Source organism: Rhinolophus ferrumequinum, chromosome X, assembly GCF_004115265.2.
Source record: "Rhinolophus ferrumequinum isolate MPI-CBG mRhiFer1 chromosome X, mRhiFer1_v1.p, whole genome shotgun sequence".
Taxonomy (NCBI): domain Eukaryota; kingdom Metazoa; phylum Chordata; class Mammalia; order Chiroptera; family Rhinolophidae; genus Rhinolophus; species Rhinolophus ferrumequinum.
In genome coordinates, this window is record NC_046284.1 from 15629399 (window position 1) to 15650918 (window position 21520).

Sequence of the window (21520 nt, forward strand, 5' to 3'; positions counted from 1 at the left end):
TGCTGACTTGTTAAACTCAACCATATTAAAATGCTCTATTACCCTCATGAATGATACATCTTAGATTATTTTAACTGGATATTGATTTAACCAAGAATTAAATTTATCTCAATATTTTATTTCAAATGACCTGGGCCCTAGACAAATATTTCCATGTATCAAGCTAAAGTCTAGGCATTCCTATGACAACTAAAATCATGCAGTAGTCAGTTTCCCATTACATTATTTTATATTAACAGTTACTGATTTATGTTGTTTCATTTATAATTTTACTTTTCTAATTCTAGTCAAATTAAGAGAAAAAATTGCAAATGCAGGAATCTCAATGAATGGTACAATCAGGAAAGCACATTATTTAATGGCATATAGAACCACTGTTTAAACTGGTAAAACAATCATTGACTTAATGTTTACCTCTAGATAAGATTAAGACTGTGCCAAGTATCCATGGAAACTTGAAACAGGAACCATACAGAGTTCTCTGTTTTGGTTTATGGAAACAGTAGACACAAAATGTTAGTGTTTTCCTTAAAATATCTATGCATTATTTTCCCTAAACCCTGTAACTCAGAAGAAAAATAGCAATTATCACATAAAAAGAAGCTCACAGGAGGTGCTATCTTTCCTTCCAAGAAGTTTGTGCTATGTTTGTTTCACTTTTTTTTTATGGCATCTATGCCTAACTCTCTTTTCTGGGAAGGACTAAAATGTGGTAACGCTTGAACAATAAGCACAGTTTTTAAAATAACAAGAACACAATACAATAATACTACTACTTACCTTGGTCTCTATGAAATGGCTTGGGTATTCCCAAAATCAACCAATGAGGATGAAACACCTTTCTCTCAAGGTAACAATGTCAGAGATAGAAGGACTTTAGAGATGGATCCTATTCTTTCATTTGACAGATAAGGTAAGAGGGGAGTGATTTGAATAAGACCATCCACTTAGCTAGTGCAGAGTAGACACTTGAAATCAAGGTTTCCTAGCTCTTGAGCCCATACCATTTGCATTATATGAATATTTTCTATTATAATTCTGTTTAGACATAGAGCAGTGGTTTGCAATCATGGTTGTATAAAAAAATGACTTGAGGAGCTTTCGAAATACACAGATGCTGGCCCCATCCCTGATTCAGCGTGTCTAAGTGTGGGTCCCAGAAATCTGTATTTTTTTCAAAGGTCCCCATCATGATTTTGACGTGCAGTCAGTGTTGAGAACCAGTGGCTTAGAGCAAGAGTATAAGATCCTCTGGCACTGTGACAAGTCACTAGCTCCAAAGCACCCTATCATGGGTTTTCAACTTTCATGTGCCTCTTTTGAACTTGTTGAGGAATGTCTGTCATCTCAACTGTAACTACGCAAGTAAGCCCTTTTAACTTTTGTATTTTTCCCTTTTTCTCTGATCACTTCAAACTCAGATATACGTAGCCTATAATTCAGACCTCCACACTGGGGTGGGAGATTACTGGATTTCTACCACCTTTAGGGAAGAGGAAGTATCAATATCTTTTTCTGGAAGATATTCAACTGTTTCAATCACTGGGAAGACCACATATGGGAACAGAGAAAATCGATGGAAATGAACTCTAGCAGCATCTCCTCTTTGATCAGATATCAAAGTAAACCCAGGAATCCATTATAAATATACTGCCTTTCAGGACCTGATACAATTGCTGCAAAACAAATTAATTTATATCCAACTGGTTAAAAGGAGGGGGTTTGGATCCTTTCTGTTGAGATAGCAAGATAGACCTAAACGGAATTCATATAAATTTCAGGTCAAGGTACAAAATTGTAATGTCCAACCAAGTAGAGTAGCCCCCTCCTTACGTACTAGAATTGAGTTCCCCAAACCCTCATCATCAGGGGAATTTGTGTTGGAGGAATTTATGAGCTTTGGGTGAAAACTGGGGCAGGGAAGGGAGTATTATGAAAGCTCAGACAATTGGGTTGTCACTGAAATAAAACACTAAAGTAAAATGAATCTTGATGGCATTAAATTTACATTAGCAATAGTGATTATTGGGCAATTCATTTCTATTTCTCTCTGATCTCAAGGTGGGGACAATCATGCATCATTGAAAATGCTGGACATCACACTCGTGATAGGGAAAGAATGGAGAAGATTAGATTTTGTCTGGAGATAAGTAAGCTGTCTTCTGCTTCACTTTCACCCTCTGACATGTGGATCACCACACCATCAGAGCTGATCAGAGTCTGAATCCCAAGGTTCAACTCTCTGTGTGCAGCTTCTCTGCCTGCTGTTTGTATTACTGCTTTAGAGGGTTGTGGGTAATCATTTAAGCCTTGCCTGAAGGTCAGTAACTATTCCACCAGAAACCTCTTCCCTCTGAATAATCACAGCATTTTGATTTGCAGAGTGGGTACTTCAACATTCTTTGAGCTCTGGATGTTAACCTATGCTGACCTCTTTTATCAACTTCTGAGGTGATCACATCTCTGAAATATTTCTCAACTATCTTCTGAGGATGACAACCTAACAGTTCAGCAACGTCACTTAATTCAATGTCTTCAAATCCTTCACTACCTAAACGTTTTGCAGATGCTACAATATTTTCAAGTTCTACCACCGGAAGGAAACCTTCACAATCAGTTACAACCTCATTCCAAAGTGTCCACCAGTCTCCATTAAGGGTTGATTGTTTTATTTGTTCTCACTGATTCTTCTACTATTGTTAAGAGTGTGACAAATGGAGAAAATTTGCCAAGCTTCTCTCACAGTAAGTTCTGGTGTCTCTCTCATAAGATCTGCAAGGTAGTCAAACATACGCCGAGGGCAGTACATCGTGAACATTTTTAGCACTCCCAGATGCATGAGTTGAAGGACTGGAGTTTTTACAGGTCAGGGGGAGGGATGGAGATAATTTTAACGCAAAGAGAAGCATTTACTATTGTACTTTTGTCAGTGTCCAGAATCAGCAACATTGAATTCAAGATTTTTTTGGTTTAAACGTTGTTTAACCTCAAGAACACAATACTTCAAAAACCAGCCCAAAAAGCATTTCTCAGTGATCCCAATGTTATGGTTTCCCATCTTGTAGCCAGGAAAGCATTTCTCACATCCTCTTATAAGAGGACATAGATTTCGAAGTCTGTGAAGCAACATGGGTTTAATCAAAAAGTCTACATTGGAACAAAGTAGAACTTTGAGCTTGTTGTTTCCAGGCTTGAAGCCTCTGGTCTTTTTCTCATCCTTTGCCATTATGTGCAAGCAGGCATATGCTTCCAGAAAAGGACCATTTCATCAGCACTGAAGACCTGTTTAGGCAAATAGCCATTTTCCTCAATCATTTTCTTCAGGTATTCAGGATACTCTGCAGAAGCTTCATGATCTGCTTCCTCTGCCAGCCACTTCTTTTCATAGACCATAGTATTTCTTAACCCTATCCAACCACCCATTACTCACGAAAAAATGTTAGAATTTTTCATCCAGATCGAAATTTAAACTTGCATTTTTGTGATGCTCGCTGATGGATTATACATGCAGAAAGAGGCCTATTTGGCCTTCTCTATTTTAGTAGCCATGAGTGCAAATCTCTTTCCATTTTCTATATTTTGGTATTTCGAGTTATGTGTGATTTTCTCAATGATTCTGGTGTGCCCCTCGATACACTAGCCCTAATACCTTTCTGATTTTTCTTTATTGTACAAATTGTAAATTCATTAACACCAAAAAAACACCCTACAGAGGTCTTTTTTTTCACCATTATCAAAACATTTCAAGAACTCTCATTTTGTTAGCAACAGACATCATCTTTCTTGCCCTCTTCACTTGTCTTGCATTTCTATCATCCAGTTTCTTGTTTTTGTCTTTTATTGGTGGTTTGTTTGTTTGTTTGTTTTGCTTGGGTGCCATTCTCACCCGAACTTATGCAAATTTACAATTATTGAAAGTTTTATATCACTGAGTGGTACACAACACTAATATAATATATAAGAAGCAAATGACAACATTCACAAGACAAATAGAAAAAGCAAACAGCTTTTGTATGACTACACATGTATGTGATTGACAGCTGCAGAGGGAGCAACAGGCAGAAGAACAAGGGCAGAAGCAAGCAACTCAAATGCTGGTCTTGTCACATGAGAGTCAGCAAGACAACATGATGGTGACTTGAACTTGCATATTGTTCCAAAACTCTCAAAGGTGCAGACTAGGTAAAGTCAAATTTTGTATGAGAATGACTTGCAGTTGTGAAGGGATCGGGGAACTCAGGAATCAAGGTCAGGCTACCAGGCTGAGATGAGAAGCATAAATATCACCATCTAGGAGAAAGCATATACAAAAATAGAAAACGAAGTCAGGAACAGAGGCTTATAAACTAGTGAGGAGAACAGAAATTTGGGGTAATGATATACACCAACTTGCCCTTACAAAAGCTGTACCAATTTGCATGCTCACTAGCAGTAGATGAGTCCTTTTCCCGCATGTTCACGAGCATGAAATATTATCAACCATTGTAATTTGTGCCAAGCAGAAGGAATCTCATTTGTGTTTTAATTTTCATTTCTTTAACCATCCTTCCATATGATAAACCATTTCTATCGCTTCATCTTTAAATCATCTATTTATACAGAGGGTGCCAAAAAATGTATACACATTTTAAGAAAGAAAAACTGTATTAAAATTATAATACTCAATATATACTGATAACAAAAGATGAATACAAATCACATTTGACTTCTGCAATGACAAGCGGTGCTCACAGTGGTTACCATCAGCGTCCAGACACTTCTGATTATGGTGAACTACTACTTGAGCAATGTTGACCAAAGTGTCCACTTGTGTACATTTTTTTGGCACCCCTGGTATTTTTGCCTACTTTAAAATTTTTTTTCTGACTGATTTATAGGCAGTATTAGCTTATTAGAGAACTCTTACTTTTAATTCTATGCTGCAAGCAGTTTCTTCAAACCTGCATTTACTTTTTAAATTTATTTTGTCTTTTGCCATAAAGAGTTTTCAAATATTTATGTAGTCAAATGTTTCATACCTTGCTTTGAAAAGCTTCCCCTGCCCTAAGATGATAAAAATATGTTCACGTGTTTTCATTCACTATTTTGATAGTTCCGTGGTATTATTTCAACGTATTGAGGAAAAGGTGGCCTACTCAATAAATGCTGTTGGAATAACTGACTATCCATCTATAAGAGTGTCTGAAGGCTTCTCTCAATGTTATTTCCCCTCTGTACTAGAGCCACCGAAGTTCTAGTAGAGTCAGAGCCCCAAGATAACCAAATTGGGGGCTCAAGTTGATTCCAACTGATCTCTCAATTTCTCCAGAGGTCAGTGTAGCTTGAGGAGGGGAGTGTTTCCAAATGAATAAATAATTACTATATATTTTGCTGCCTTAAGTTCTGTTCTGCTGCCAAGCTATACTCCTGACTTTTATCAACTGAGTGATAGTGCCAAGTTCTCAGATCTCTGATCTTCTGATAATGGTTTCACTGATAAATAGTCATAGTTTGGGCACAACTGGATAAATTTGAATATGAGTTGGCTGTTAGAGGAGATTAGGTGTTTACTCTTGACTCTGTTAGGTATAATAATGGAACTGGGGTAATAAAGGCAAATACAGAGGGTGCCAAAAAAAATGTACACATATTTTAAGAAAGGAAAAAACTATTAAAATTGTAATACTCAATATATACCAATAACAAAAGATGAATACAAGTCACGTTTGACTTCTGCAATTACAAGAGGTGCTCAAAGTGGTTACCATCAACATAATTTTAACAGTTTTTTTCCCTCTCTTAAAATGTGTCTACATTTTTGTTGGCACCCTCTGTATTCACTTTTTTTGGAGGGAAAGCTGAAGCAACTACACCTATCATGTAATCAGTCATTTATTTTATGAAAAAATGTTAATAATTGTGGGATCCGGGTGGTGGGTAGGTGGGCATTCATTGCACTATTCTATTTCTCTGTGGGTTTGAACTTCCTCATAATAAAGAGTGTGTGCGTGTGTATGCACGAGTGCCTGAAGTAATAATCTCATGTTCCATGGCTACATTTTAGGCACTCACAGTGCCTTTTAAGGTTAAATACAAGATGAAGAGTTACAACTAAAGAACAACTAACCATTGGAGGGAAATCACTTTAAATATTTGTCTCACTTTAAGTCAATAGATTAAATACTAAGGCATTATGAAGCCTGAATCCCGATATCAATTTAAAGGTAAGAGACTCAATTTTCAAGTTTTCTTTTTCTCTACCAAATTTGAACAAAAAATTTATAGCTATTTTACCTGAAACCAGATTATTTAAACCTGGGGACAGTTCAGCTGCATAATACTAATAACAACTGCTTTCTATACCCCACAGGAGATGGAAATTTATGGAAGGAAATAAAGAGCAAGCAAGAGCATAAAAACTAATAACCACAACCCTGGGTAGGAAGAATGGCTACTATATGTTTAACTAAATCACTGGGTAAACCTTCATTCAGCCAACTTTCAAATGATAGAATATACTTCTACCCATAACATTCACTTTGGGTCAGAGTTTCATCCAGTGTCCTCTGACCTTGCTAAGGATATGTCACTTTTGCAAGATGCTGGAGCCAAGTTAGTGTGAAGAATAAAGCCTCTGAAATAAACTTCCCATGTTACCTTTCAGTTCTGCAAGCTAGACAGAGACTTAAAGCTGCTAGGATGATAATAAATAATGGTGTAACCAAGTGCACCTCTTCTCAAGGTGCTTTTCCAAAGTCCGTTTGTCTACAGGGTTGAGAGTATAACATCCTTCTTCTAGTCCTTGTGAGTCTAAGCGGCCTGGCATCCTCTGTAAGGAGAAACAAAGCCTCGCTGGTTGAGCTCTGGGGCTCACCCGGCTCAAGTGTCCACAAGGGCAGGGGGATCTCAGGATGTTTTTTCTGTTGGCATTTCAATCGAGAACAAGGAATTTTTTTTTAAATGCCACACCTTGTGAGGATTTGTATGTACAAATAGGATTGAGTGCACTGCAGTTTCTGTTATGAAAGGACATTTGGTCTTAAGGGGTTTGTGTGTATACCAGCTATGCAGAGCTCATTCTCCCTCTTCAAAAATCTTCAAACACACGCACACAAGTGGTGAGCTCAAACAGTACACACTATCAGAATCATTTAACACTTTAAAGTATAACACCCATAAATGGTAACCAATGGTGAGGTTTCCATAAGAAATGTCATTTTATTCAAAATATATAAACTATCCACGGTGCATTTACTAATATGATAAAGATGTCATTCCCCTGACTTTTGAGACCAAAGAGCTATAATACAACATTTCCAAAGTAAACCTTCATGATCTAAAATTTCAGAAATTCAATTGTTCCCCTCAGTCAACTCATGCTGACCAAGAGTATATCATGTACAAGGCCATGTGATATGACAAATAAAGAAATGACCTGAGAAATAAAAACTTGATCTCAAGGAACTTAGTCTTCTAGGGAAGATGAATATAACACAATATAAGGTAGAAAGCCACACATTCCATAAGGGTTACAAACAACGTGATATGGGGGCCTAATCTGCCTGCTTCTGTCCATTCCTACTTTATCTACTCTGGTTCAGGCCCTTCCTATTTCTCATCTGAAGAATGGCGTGTAACTTCCTAAGTTGTCTGCCTGCCATTCAAGCCTATCTACAACACTGCTTCCAGGCAACCTTTCTAAAATAGGGGTCTAATCCAGTACTTTCTCCACTTTAAATCGCTCCCATGAGGCCCCATGGCTTACTGAATAAAGTCCAACCTCCCTTTGTATGATGGTGCCTGCCTACTTTCCCAGTCTTATCTCTCACTACCTCATCCCTTGTAATCTATATGTTACCAGTTAAGGGGCTATTTCAATCATCCAGATTTCTTTAACCTTCAACACTATTTCAAGCACCACCTCCTCCAGGAAGCTTTCCCTGCTCCCCCCAGCTGGCTCTGAAGAACTGATTAGAGCTCTGAGGCTCTGTCTCATGCTTACTCTGATTACAGCATTTGTGATATGTCACTGTAGTGCCATCTGTTTCCCTGTTTTAATCATTTGTGAATGCCTTGACAGTATCTGCAACAGAACAGGTCCTCATTTTACTGCATAAATGCTCAGAGAGAATAAGAGCTGCATACAACATTCACAAGTGTTAGCATTTAAACTGGACCTTGAAGAACGGGTAGGATTTCCAGTGTGTGGAGAATGGAGCAAGTGAGTGGGAGCAAAGGCAGAGGCAGGGAAATGCTGGTTAAGTATGGGGACTAGATTAGATGAGGCTGAAACACAGTGGGGGCAGAAGTAGTTAGTAAAATACAAAACTGGAAAAGTCTGTTGAGGTAAATCGTAGAGGGCTTCAGATGCCCGATTTCTTTGATGAGATGGAGTTACGTTTAACTCTCTTGATATTAATGGAAGGGTTTATGTATGCAATGAATAAAAAAGCAGGTGTTTAGGATAAATCAGACCTATTCTTCCCTGTTAGTAGTCTCGGCACACACATTCCTAAGAGAAAAAGTCCTAACTATTTGTATCCTAAATAATTTAGGGATATCATGCTGATATTTATCATCCCATTGCTGTTTTGTTCTTGCAATTTAATCTTTGATAACAAAGACAGTCATGAAACATCTTCACTTTCCTTCTGTGGTCCGATGGTTCACTAATCAAATAAGACATTCATAATTTCTTAATAATAACCTATTTTTCCCAGTAAAATTTCATACAAAATCGTGTGTATTTCTTACTGGATCCAAGTAGTTTTTATATTCATAGCTCTGAAAATTCTCCCTACCAAAAAATCAAAATGGAGCCTATGTAGCAACAGTACCCTCTGCTGGCTACAGAATGGAAAGGCTAAACCCGGGCAGCGAAGGAATGCAAAAAGCCAAGGCGGTCTGCTATGCGCAAAGTCGGCACTTCCCCAATTTCTTCCCGTTTCTCGTCAAATAGAATGTTGACGCCATAGCTCCTCCAGGGAAGCAAACTCGTCTTAGCAGTCCAGGATCGGGAAAGTGTTGTGACAAATTCTCTTTTTTCCCCTCATCTTTTTGGGTGTTGGCCATGCTCATAGCTTCCAAAGTTTTTAAAGAAAAGGCACATACATTTGAACAATAAATTTCCAGATCTCCTCCTCCATTTGCTCTTTCTCCTTATCTCATTTTCACTGGACTGCATTAGGCAAAATGAAGCATTTAGTTAGGGAACGCTTTAAGGAATCCAGCAAGTTCACGGACCTAGTGGCTGGCCAGGTCCCAACCTGAAATACAACTAGACTGTTTCCTAAGGTACGCTGTTTGCCCCCTCTTAACCTCAAAGGCAGCAAACAATGGCTCCTCACTTTGACCACAGAAAGCAGCTTTTAACCAGCGCCTAGCACAGTGTCCTGCCGCCTGCTGTGAGTTAAATAATGCATGATAGGAGGGAATGACACTGTAAATTGTGGAGTGTGATCCTCATTAAAGGTGCTTGTATCATTGCAAATTCACACTGAATTGCAATACCAGGAAGTGCTCGTGGCAGGCTAAAGAAGAACAAAGAATCCCCAAGTGCAGAGGCATCCCTCTTTCTGCAAAAACAGTTTCAAAAGCCCTTCCTTGTTACTGGTGGGTCCTTTAAAGCACTTATATTCAACTCAGTTCTGAACGGGTTCCTAAGCCCTAATTAAGAAACCACAGCTTCCTCTTGTGCCTTACTTCGGTGGGGTTTTGGTGGTTCCCATGCAAAGCTTTACAACCTGGGGTGTGGGAGAAGCTCTCACCTTTAGTCACCTCCACACTCCATACCGTCCCCATGGCCTCCGCTGTGCTCCTTGAGGTGGTGAAGTAGAAGTCCCTCCTTCCTTCCGCACAGCCAGGGAGGCATATACACAAGGGAAACACAACTCATTGCCACGGCAAGACCAAATAATAGGTACCACAGAGGCCCGGCACTTGGGGCCACGGAGAGAGGAGGCAATCAATCACTTCACAGTTGATTTGCAAAGCCTGGCATTAGGGTGAGGCGACTGTGGCCCAGTCAGGGTCAGATCATGTATTTATTTAACATTTTCATATGTTGTTCATCGTGGAAGTTTTTTGCATTAACTTTGAATTTGAGAGACATCACATTTAAAATTTTCATCTTGATTACTGAGTCTTGGTGCCCCCTTAAATTTTGCTCCAAGGCAAGTGCCTCGCTAGATGTGCCCTTGCCCAGGCCCTGGTGATTTGAGGGAAGACGTAAGTGAAGGACATGATTTTGCAGGTAGAGAAACAGTAAAAGGCAGCCCGGAGGAGGTGCTAGTGAATCTAAGCGTGGGCCACCGCAGGATGGGGAGGAGGAGGCCCGACTGGCGTGTTCCGGCTGGCTGGCCGGCCGGCTGGGAGCCCACGCTGCTCTGCAAGAGTAGTGAATGGCAGGCCCCCGAAGGAAATCAGCTTGGTTAAAGCGGAATACCGAAAGGACGTCGGCTTACCTGGTTCTGGCTGCTCCAGGCCCGGCAATCTCCTCTCCTAACCGCCAAGGCACGGTCTGCTCCCCTCTGGGGAGAATGCGTCTCGTGTTTGCAGCGCGCCTACACTGAAGCAGTGTCCTTCCGCGCAGCCTTTATGAACTGGCTGCTCTCCGGAGAGACCTGCCCCCTCGGGTGGCCCCTCCAGCGTCTGCCCGCCCGCCCACGGCTGCTATTGCTCGCTGGAGGTTCACTCCCTCGGCGCAGGGCGGGCTGGGCCCCCGCAGGGATGGGAGGACTGTGTGCCGTCACTTCTGACCTGTTCGCTGCGTGTCAGGACACTTCCTCAGTTACACCACTCACCACCACCCCCCAACTCGGTCCCAGCTGCGGCAGCCAGGAGGCCCTCTGAATTAACCATCTCAAGGCCAAAGGGATAAGAAACTCCACAAGGTCTCTGGTGGTTAACAGTTCCTGATCCGCCTGAACGCTTGGGCAGGCCGCAGATCTTCAAGCTGGAAAGAACGTCAGATTTGGGGAGGATTTAGCATTCGCTGTCTTTCGTGAAAAGTCACCAAGCAAATTAAATATGTGTCAGTATTTAGTACCAGTAGTGCATCCTAACAAATACACACACAAAGAAACCCCGCTAAAGCAAGCTCTACCAAACACTGCCTGTGCACACTTGAAATCTCCACCAAGAGGTGGGAAAAAGTGTTTAGAGAAGGATGGGGTTTTTGGTGGGAATTGGCCTAAAACAAGCCTAGCCCCATGAAACACCAGCCCGGCGCGGGTGGGGGGTGTGCGAGGGGGGGGAAGGATTGGATTTGTTGTTCCCACCCAAGCCCTTCAGAAGACTTCAAGTTTCTCTGAAGCAAGTGCCTGTCTGAAGATTACTTTGGGTTTCTCACAATTAAAATGGCTTATCCAAGTGAGACTGGCCCTAGCCGCTCAGGAAAATACTCCTGGAAAATAAATGTGAAACATGCCTGTTTATGCCACACGGATGTGTTAACTTGCACTGAAAGCAACCAGGGGTTGGAGATGCGTATTTTCCCCAAATCTCTAAAGGCATAGTTCACTTCAGGAGTCCTGTCTGCAGATCTTCAATTATTTTTAAGGTTTTAATAAACGAGTAATAGGCAGTCTATATATAAGTACAAGAACGCCAGATTTAGGAAATAAAAACATAGGTCACCAAAGTAAAACAGAATCTCAGATCAACAAGAAATACTGTATTTTGCCGAGTATAATGCGCTCCCATGTATAATGTGCACCCACGTTTTTGGCCCAAACTTTCAGGGGAAAAAATCTTTTGTTTTAATTTTTTAATTCAAATTTGTATGTGTTTATATTTAGGTACTTGTTTTTTGTATTATAAAGGAATTTTAGCATTTATTTATTATTATTACACTTTTAACTCATAAGCATAAATAAAAGAATTAAAACCATTTATATAGATACGGAATTAATACCACCCATGTATAATGCACATCCTTATTTTTCCCTCACAAATTTGGGCATAAAAGTGCCCATTATACACGGCAAAATACAGAGCTTTTATAATAAAATATGTCCCATGCAATATATGGGACACATTTATACTTTAAAAATTATTCATTGTTTAGTTGAAATTCAAATTTAGCTGAGTGTCTTGTTTTTTTCTGACAACTCTAGGAACAACGCAACCACTAGTTGAATTCTTTTGTTTATAGTCTAACAAACAAGACACAAGTTCATATTATTGAGAGGTAGGCAAAAAATATCACAAGGATTCTTAATTTATTCATGGCAAAAATAACAGTCACATTGAAATATTTATTATGAAAGCAGTAAAATGATATATTAATTGAGAAGATTGTCAATCTGATAGTTAAGACTATTAAAGCTTTTAATCCGGGAATCTGCAAAATATTCCCTGAGGGCCAAATCAAGCCTGTGGCCATTTTTTCTTTGGTCTTTGAGCCAACAATGGTTTTCACATTTTTAAATGGTCAGAAAAAAATCAAAAGAAGAAGATTTTGTGGCAAGTGTAAGTTATACGAATTTCAAATTTAAGTGTCCATAAATAAAGTTTTATTGTAACCCAGCCATGCCCACTCATTTTCTTAGTGTCTCAGGCTGTTTCCAGGCTACAAAGGCAAAGCTGAATCAATGCAGCAGAGACAGATCAACCTGCAAAGCTGGAAATATTTACTATCTGGCCCTCTGCAGAAGCAGTTTGTTGATCCCTGATGTAGATGAAACCATCGCCTGCCAAATGGTGTTATAAATAATCCTTAAGTCTGTTAGCTATAACTCTAAGTGGGCTGAACATTTTCCTTATTTGTAGAAATTGCTTGGCTGTCCCCTTTCTCCTAGTCAGAAAAAAAAAGAAACACACCAGGTTCACATAGATACAAAATCTTGGTAAATTGCAAACCGGTAGTGCTTGAGATTTATTTTAACATCTGTTTTTCACAATTCTAATTCACCCTTGTCCATTGTGGCACTGCCTCACAAACCAGAATTGCTGTGGTTCTTTAGATCCCTAACCCCATAAACAAGTGGCTTGCCTGCCATCTAGTGGGGAAAGACATGACTGCTTGATGTATGTATGTATGTATGTATGCACGTACGTATGTATGTAGACAAACTCTGACTAGTTATAAGCTGTAGAATCATGAATGGTGATGATAATAATAGCAATTCCTTACATTTGAGTGGTCGTTTTACATTTACAAATCATTTCTCCATATAGTATTTTAATTAATCTTCCCTCAGGACAATGCTGTTATGAGCAGATGAAGAAACTGAGTCTGAACACAGGCTGATGCAAGGTCATACAAATGAGCTCAAACCCTAATGCCATGTTCTGTCACGGAACCTAAACCCCGCTGAATTTCTGTTCCCTCGTTTCTACATTTCTAGCTCTACTCTAGGAATGATTTGGAAGCCTCTGTTTGCCACAAGTACATTTATTTTAGGAAACTTCCAAGGATAGTCTTTTTAAACAAATATGAGCCATCCAAAATATACCCTCTCAAAAAAAATTCTGAGGAGACAAACATAATTATTTTCCAGGTAAATGTTTAACTGATGTTTATCAAGAAGTATAAGTTAAGAGCGATTTTCTGATGTAAAGTGCGTAAATTGGGCAGAAGACACTTACGACTTAATCCTTGGAGGACTGTTTGATTGCTGGCACAACACTTGACACCAGCCAGCTTTAAATCCTTTTTTGATTAAGACATATAATAACATTTTTTTCCAATACAATATGATTCCATTACTTTTAGGCCTACATGATGATGTTTGCATACAGCTTAGAGAGTATAAGACACAGAGGTCTCAAAAAGAGATCCATTCTAATTGCTCTGTGTCTCAGGAACTTTGCTGTCAATCTGCAAAGGGAACCCTGAGCTCCCTATGCTAACGCTCATTTGAGAAGGGAGATTTGTGGGCTCGTCCAGGACTTACTAAGGTACCTCTGTCTTATAACAGCAGCTTGTGTGTTTAGTGATAACCGACTGCAATCCATAAGGAAGAGGCATGTGTACAGTGACATCTATCAGCTGAATCCACAGTTGGGCACGCAAGGAGATTATACTCAATCATAGGCCATCTGCTAAATGCAGCTGGACTTCTCAGTTGTGTCCCAAAATGCACCAGGGATCAACACGAGAAAGAACAGTCTCCACAGCTTTGCAGACCATTGTTCTCAGGCTGTACCTGTTTCCTGTGAACAAGCCCCCAGTGGGGACACTTTAGTATTACTTGAAAATAGCTCCACTTTCATGTTAAAATTTCAACTTGAGGTAGGGGTGTGAAAACTAAGACACCTGGGACATGGGAATCCAATTCCTTTATTGCTAGACTTTCAGCACAGGTGATCCCTACTGTTTGCAAGCTTTGCTGATGATGTGTCATAGATGGAGGAGCTCTCTGAAACTCTCCTGCTTGGGCCTGATCCTGGACCCGTTTTATTGGTTGCCTCTATTGTCTTGGCAGCCAACATTCTTGCTGGGCCATTTCTAACAGCTGAGGCCTGGCTATTTATGTGGCTAGTACATGGCTCAACTCAGATGTACCTCAACAGTTATGCAGGGGATAATATTGATCATTTAAAAATACGCCCTGAGGTTCACTACTGGTTTCCTGAAGCAGGTCAGGTCATCCTAAGTACAGTGGTACCTCGGTTTTCGAACATCTCCGTTGACGAACATTTCGGTTTACGAATGCCGTAAATTTTATGGATTTATGGTATCATTAGATAGTAAAATTCATGCTAAATTTGCAGTTTCGGGGGTTGATTGTAAAGGTCTGGAACGGATTAATCCATTTTACATTACTTTCTATGGGGAAACCGTGCCTCGGTTTTTAAACGTTTCAGAACTTGAACGGTCTTCCGGAATGGATTATGTTCGAAAACCAAGGTACCACTGTATGTCCCTACAAGTTCACAACACGAGAATTCCCTAAAGTTGCTACTGTTTATACCGCAACTATTATTGTTACTACTACTGCTGCTACTAACAATTGACACATATAGTCCGTCTTGCTAAGCACTGTTCTAGAAGCTACAAATACATGAAGTAAACCAGTTCTCATTGAAGGTACCTGTGGGGTACAATATTACTGTCATACCCATTTTACAGATGTTAAAACCAAGGCTCAGAGAGGCTAAGAGGTTTGCTCAAGTTCATGCAGCTAGTGAATGGTGGGGCAGTATTTGAACCCAAGCAGCCCAATTCCAGAGCCTGACCTCAATTCCAAGGCACAGTCAGAAGAAGAGACACATTGCCCACTCATTGAAGTCCAATGAGTCACCTTGGTGTTCGCTACCTTCCATGATCTAGCTGCACATTGTATTGTCCTCAAATTGCCATTGCCCAGCCTAGTCCACTCTAGCCACTTCAAATGACTCATTAGTAGCAATGTCGTGTCTCTATTCATGCTGTTCCTTCTGGATCACCCCTTCCCTCACCTCCTTGCCTGTTGAAGTTTTACTCATCCTCTAAGACCAGCTCCAATTCGACCTCTTTGTAAATACTTACTTGAGGCCCCAGCTGGAAGTAAACATTCACCCCTGAAGCCTCTCTCACAGCCCTTTGTCTGAATTTCTCTCAAGGTACTTAGCACCTTTCACCTAGTGTTGGAATTATTTACATGCATGGCAGTCACCTTCACTAGGCTATAAACTCACTAAAGAAACTCCAGGTCAATGTCTGCTTCAACCATGACTCCTTCCTTGGCTTCCCCAAATATACTAACTTCTAAGCTCCCTAGCACTTTGTTCTGACCTTAATCGTCAGTAAGACTTAACCCAGGGTGTTGTCTCTAGTCTGGATATCTTTCCCTAGAAGGTAAACTCCTTGAGGGCAGCATTTTATTTGTCTCTGTATCCTCAGCCTAGCATAGTCTCTTGTTCAAGTGCTTGTTAAGTGAATGAATGAATGAATGAGTAAAGCCTTTCCTGAATTCCCCCTACCAGCAGTAACCACTCCCTTCTCTGAACTCCAGTAGCATCTTGTTCTTCCTCATGACATTTTTGTTTTGTATCTTGTGTTTGAATTGTTCATAGACAGGTCTTAGCTCCTTGTTATATTATAAGCACCTTAAGGTTGGAGCTATGCCATGGATGTACCAACTAGCAGAATTTCTGGTCCATAAGTAGGCTCAATAAATATTTTCTGAATGAAAGATTCATCACAATGAATATAGCCCCTTAATGATTGGCTCATTGGTGGTCCCAAAGAATAAATGAGTTGGATGGTAATTAGCTATGGGTCCCGTCATTCACACCTATACAAACAAGCAGCCATCATTTATCACTGTCAGTATTGACATTAAAGGCAACTCGTTATTTTTAACTTTGCCACTAGAGAAATTGGGGGTACAAATATCAACATCTTCCAAGAGAATAGGACAAAGTGATACAAACCTATAAAGAAAAAATTATTTTCAGGGTCATACAATAGCTGCACACATTCTGAAAAAAAAAAATCTATGCATATATTTGGCAGTGCAATTGTACTCCAATCCTAGCACAGTTAGCCCTTCATATCTGCGTGTTCCGCATTCGCAGATTCAACCAACCAAGGATTGAAAATAGGAAAAAATTGTTATATTGTCGCTGACTTGTACTACGTAGTTAGACCTACGATGGTTGCATCTGTACTGAACATGTACAGACTTTTCTTCTTGTCATTATTCCCCGAACAACACAGTATAACAACTATTTATATAGCATTTACATTGTTTAGGTATTATAAGTAATCTAGAGATGATTTAAATTATAAGGGAAGATGTGTGTATGTTATATGCAAATACTATGCCATTTTATATAAGGGACTCCCGCATCGGCAGGTTTTGGTATTTGCAGGGGTCCTGGAACCAATATCCCATGGATACCGAGGGATGACTGTATTCCTTTCATGTTATTAAAAAAATTATCTTAGCACCGGGTAAGATAAATAATAAATTAAAAAGCTTGTAAGGTAAAGGTTTTAAAATATCATAAAAAATTGTATGGGTCTACAAGTTAATAATAGGTCATTCTCTTGCCATTGACTGACAAATAAGTACAAATAAAATATCTCAGAATGAAGTAATCTTTAAAAATGAGCTCTTTATAGAATAACACAAGTCTAAGATTTCGGGGAAGAAGGAAAAAGAACATTTGCTGAGGACAGGCTAGGTCTCAAGTACGGTCCTGGATGCTGTTTTACCCACATTATCTGATTTCTCTCTTTGAAAAATCATCAGAGGTCACATAGGTAATAAATATCTGAATTGGAATTTGGTCATACATCTTCTGTGTGCCCCTCTTATTAAGAATTCACCGCAAATATACCACTTTTTGGAATCCCTTAATACTAACCCTCCCTACCACAAACAGTATTGCAGATGCTATCTGGGCCAGTGAATTGGATTTCAGAGTTTTCCTCAACACATCTAAGTCCAATTGGTCAGCATTTCTGCCATTCAGCTACCCTACTGTCAATGCCTATCAAATATCTTCCTTTAGATAGTTTAAACCTGGTAAGTTGCACAGACTAGTGGTTTTCATTATTTTCCTCTCCCCCAAACACACAGTTTTAGTAGTCTGATGACAGAAAGCCTATCATGGCAATTGAAATGGGCTGGGTCCCAATGGATCAATAACTCACTTGGTGGCCTGCAGCCAGTGGCTAAACAATCGCCATAGGAAAATATGGAGCCCAATTCTCAGCTCTCTGCCACTGATTAACTGGGTGGGTCATTTTTCCTTGGCAGTGTTCACACTCCCTTCCAAGCAATCATAGGTGTGAGAGTAATGTGTGACCGGCATGCAGACAAGAAACTTACTGCCAACAATTATAGACAGTTTCAGATTGGGAAAAATTTGCGAAAATGTATAACAACAAATTTAAGTAATAGAGATTCACAATCAGTTTTGGAAACACTAAACACTTGTCAAAATCACACAGTTAATTTCTTTTAGAATTAATTGAAAATGAAGGAACAATAATTAGGCACGTAATTATCCATATAAATGTTTTTAAGATTTGTAATTATAGTTAATTGCTATAAAATATGTTGATTTAAAAAGCTGTTAAGGAAATTGCAAATAAAGTTCGCCCAGGCACATGGGCTCTGGGAAAACCCCAACTTACTTTATGATGCAACTCACTGCAGAAACTGCTGGGCTGGCTGTACATTCAGCCTCCCTTACTCTTGTACCTTTTTTCTCTTTCTCACTTTGTCTCTGCACTTGTGAGAGGTCTTATTACAGTCATGAACTTGATGGCTGCTTGCTCCATTCTAGAGGGCAGTCCAATTCCAATCAAACTACCTTTTCTATGCTTTCTTCCTTAGACCTCTGGAGAGTCCAAAAAAAAAAAAATCCCCTCATTAAAACAAAATAATAAATATTTGGTGGAAGGAATTTGCTTAACCAAGGAGATGATCACACTCTTTGAGCCCCATTTATCTTTCTGAAAGCAGACCAAACAATGCCAAGCATATCCCTGGGAGGATAGATGGAATGCACTAGGCTGATTTTCAGAATCTCAAATAACAAGCAGCAGCCAAGACAGAATTAATTCAAGTGACTCTTTCCTGTCCGTTTGCTTGACTTGTAACAACTAAGGAGCTAAGGAGAAGGCCCTCGTTTTGCTCTTGAGAACTAGTTGAGGGTCTGAACTAAGCCTGTTTCAGTGTTGCATCTGCCCTTCATCCAGCAGCTGTCCAACCTGGGGTTATACATGTTTCTGGCATTCACATAACAGAATCCTAATGTTTTATGATCCTACCCTATGGCTTTATGGAAGAAATTCAGAGCTTAGAAGAAAGGTCGTTATGAGTTATAGCAGATGAATCCAAATCATAGGGAAGAGGGGATCAGTATTTTTTAAAAGATCCTAATGTGATTCTAAAGTGCATCCAAGGCTGAGAACCACAAGTTTAAAGGTTTCAACCTTGGGAGGTTTTTAAGTAACTGGAACTCAGGTTCCATGCAGCAGGAGTAACTCTCTAGACCAGGCTGTTCAGTAGAAATATAATAGATATTTGGTTCAACTCCTTTATCTATTAACAAAGTGATTGAGGCCCAAAGGTGGAAGACTTCTACCAGATTGTACTGATAATTTGTGGTAGCACAAATACTCTGGAGTCAGGCTGTTCTCACTATCCTGAGCAAGACTGGTAATTGAAAGAGTGGTAGTATCTGTCCAAATTCTCTCTTTTCTTGATTAGCAAAGAAATATTTTCTCTAATGCTGAATAACACAAAGAAACTGATCAGAAGCTTTTTATTTTATGTTAAAAATTAAAAAACCGAACGTTTAATCTGTTGGGATTTTTTTTTTTTTAGTGTATCAGGCTTTGGACCACTTATTTGATGCCTCCTCACCTGTCATTTTCAGCATACACACAAAGAATGAGGTGGTTAAAGGGCCCAATTAACTCAGGAGGTTCCCAGTTGAATAGAGTGATTGATTTCTAGAACAATCTACACATGAACGATCAGAAGCCTCATTAACAGATTTCTATTAAACCAAAGGGTACCTGGGGCAGGGTAGGGGGACATGAAGAGAGAAAGGAAGTCCCAAGCTCACTCCTGCTTCATTGTGAGCAATGAATGTGACTAATACAATTCCTCAACCCCCTTTAAGGGTGTCTTTTTCATATTTTCTCAGGTTCCCAGAGGCCACATGAAATTATCTGTAAATAAACTAGGGACATGCAGAGTAGAAGAAAAACAGATACTAAAGCTCTCAAGAAAAGACAATACACCAGATAACTTCCTACCCTCCATCTTGTTCGTCCCTGTGCCACCATGACCTCATTTTCAGTGAGTGAACTCCTGCTTTTGGTCAGAAGCATTGGCTGGCCCTGTAGTTCTGAGTAAAGCAGGTGGGGGCACCTTCCAGTTGAATTTAGACTGTCTGGAAACTGGGTGAATCAACAATGCCATCTGACCATGTATGGCATGCGGTTAACAGAGAAACGATATTCGGCTCAGGTAACAAGTGGTCAGGCTGCAACAGGAATACTGTACAAGGCTTTTGGTACCCTGGAGAGCTGGACTGCTGAGAGGATCCCTCAAGAAGAACAGGGGCCAAAATCATCGAATGGGGAATGGCGGAGAGAGATGAAGCAAGGCAAGAAGAGTTCAATGAGACAGGACCTGTCTTCAGTGAGCAAAAGGGCCGTGTGTCAGCAGGAGGTGACTTGGCCCAGAGATCAGAATGCGCAGGGAGGTAGATTTCAGTCCAATATGAGGCAGAACTAATAAAGATGGCCAGAGAGTGAATGGGCTACCTCAGGAAACAGACTCCCCCATTCCTGGAGATGTTCAAGCAGAGGGAAAGAGAAATTATTTACTGGAGACTTCAATTGAGATATAAGGATTGCACTAAATGGCCTTTAAGGGTTCTTTCCAACTCTGAGACTGTATTATCATCTTCCCTTCTCTGGTCCTCAGTCTTAACTGGGGTGCTAAGAGAAGTGCTGGAACTCTTCCTGTATTATCAATGAAGTCATGGCTGAGCTCCCAACCTGCCTTCACCAACAAGTGTGGCCTCTCTTGGTTGGTCTGAGAACATAGTCGGGATTTCAGGCAGGTAGCTCAAAAAACCTCTAATTCCAACCCGAGTGGGGCTTGGCCTAAGGCAGTTACAGGCACCTGTAGAGAGAGGCCCCATCCAACTAGTTTACAATGCACCCCCACAGGACCCTCCCCGCTCTTCATCCTTGCACATACAAGCATAATTGCGCCTGCACCCAGACCTTTGTGTGCAACAGCCAGCTCTCCTTTGCAGGCTCCCATGTGATGAAAGCTTCTCAAAATGCACATGCTTGGTGGCACGCTCCAACCTTCTTTAGCACAAATTCAGTTGTCCAGTCAGCATTGTTATCCCTGTCCCTAGTCCAGATCCAGGTTGCCATGCATCCTTCCCAAGCCAAGCTGCTAGGCAGCTGGAAGTCTCAGATCTGAACCAATCAAAGACCACATGTTGGCTCTTTGCTATTGGTTTACCTGGTCTGCAGCCCTTGCTACAGATTGCACGTAAGTGTGCAAATTCAGGTACAAAAAAAAAATCATAGTACTACTGTACCTCGGTTTTCAAACGTCTCCGTTGACGAACATTTCGGTTTACAAACGCCTCGGATGTCGAACATGTCACGCGGCTTCCACTGAGTGCAAGATCCTGAGGCTTAGCTGTCGGCTGTTTTCCAATGTTTCAGAACTCGAACGGTCTTCCAGAACGGATTATGTTCGAAAACCGAGGTACCACTGTAATGCAAATACATCCCAGCCACTTCACTCCCTGCTTTCTGACACAACACAGTAATCCTCCCATTTCCCAACAGAGACATGCAACCAAATACATTATGTCATTTTAACCAGGAAACCAAAAGTCTTCTCCTGGACACTTATTCCTAAAAGGCTACATCCCTATCTTCACTTCTGCCACACGCAAGAAACAAAGTCCAGCGATCTCTGATGTGTGAAATAAGGCAAATTGTTTATCACTGTGTCCCAACAGTGACACAGTACACTGCCAAGATATTTCAAATGGCATTTTCGGTGGCCTCATTTGAAGTGCTGCTTTCACTTCTCTTTATTGCAATGCA

General features: G+C 40.3%; 1 long non-coding RNA gene across 1 annotated transcript; it reads right to left on the bottom strand.

The window, feature by feature from the left end:
* Nucleotides 1-3767: 3767 nt before the first annotated feature.
* Nucleotides 3768-21042, bottom strand: LOC117020527 (uncharacterized). The gene is made up of 3 exons (XR_004422716.1): nucleotides 21001-21042; nucleotides 10443-10933; nucleotides 3768-4290 (listed from the first exon to the last, which is right to left on the bottom strand). It is a non-coding gene; the product is annotated as an uncharacterized LOC117020527 (long non-coding RNA).
* Between the last annotated feature and the right edge of the window lie 478 nt (nucleotides 21043-21520).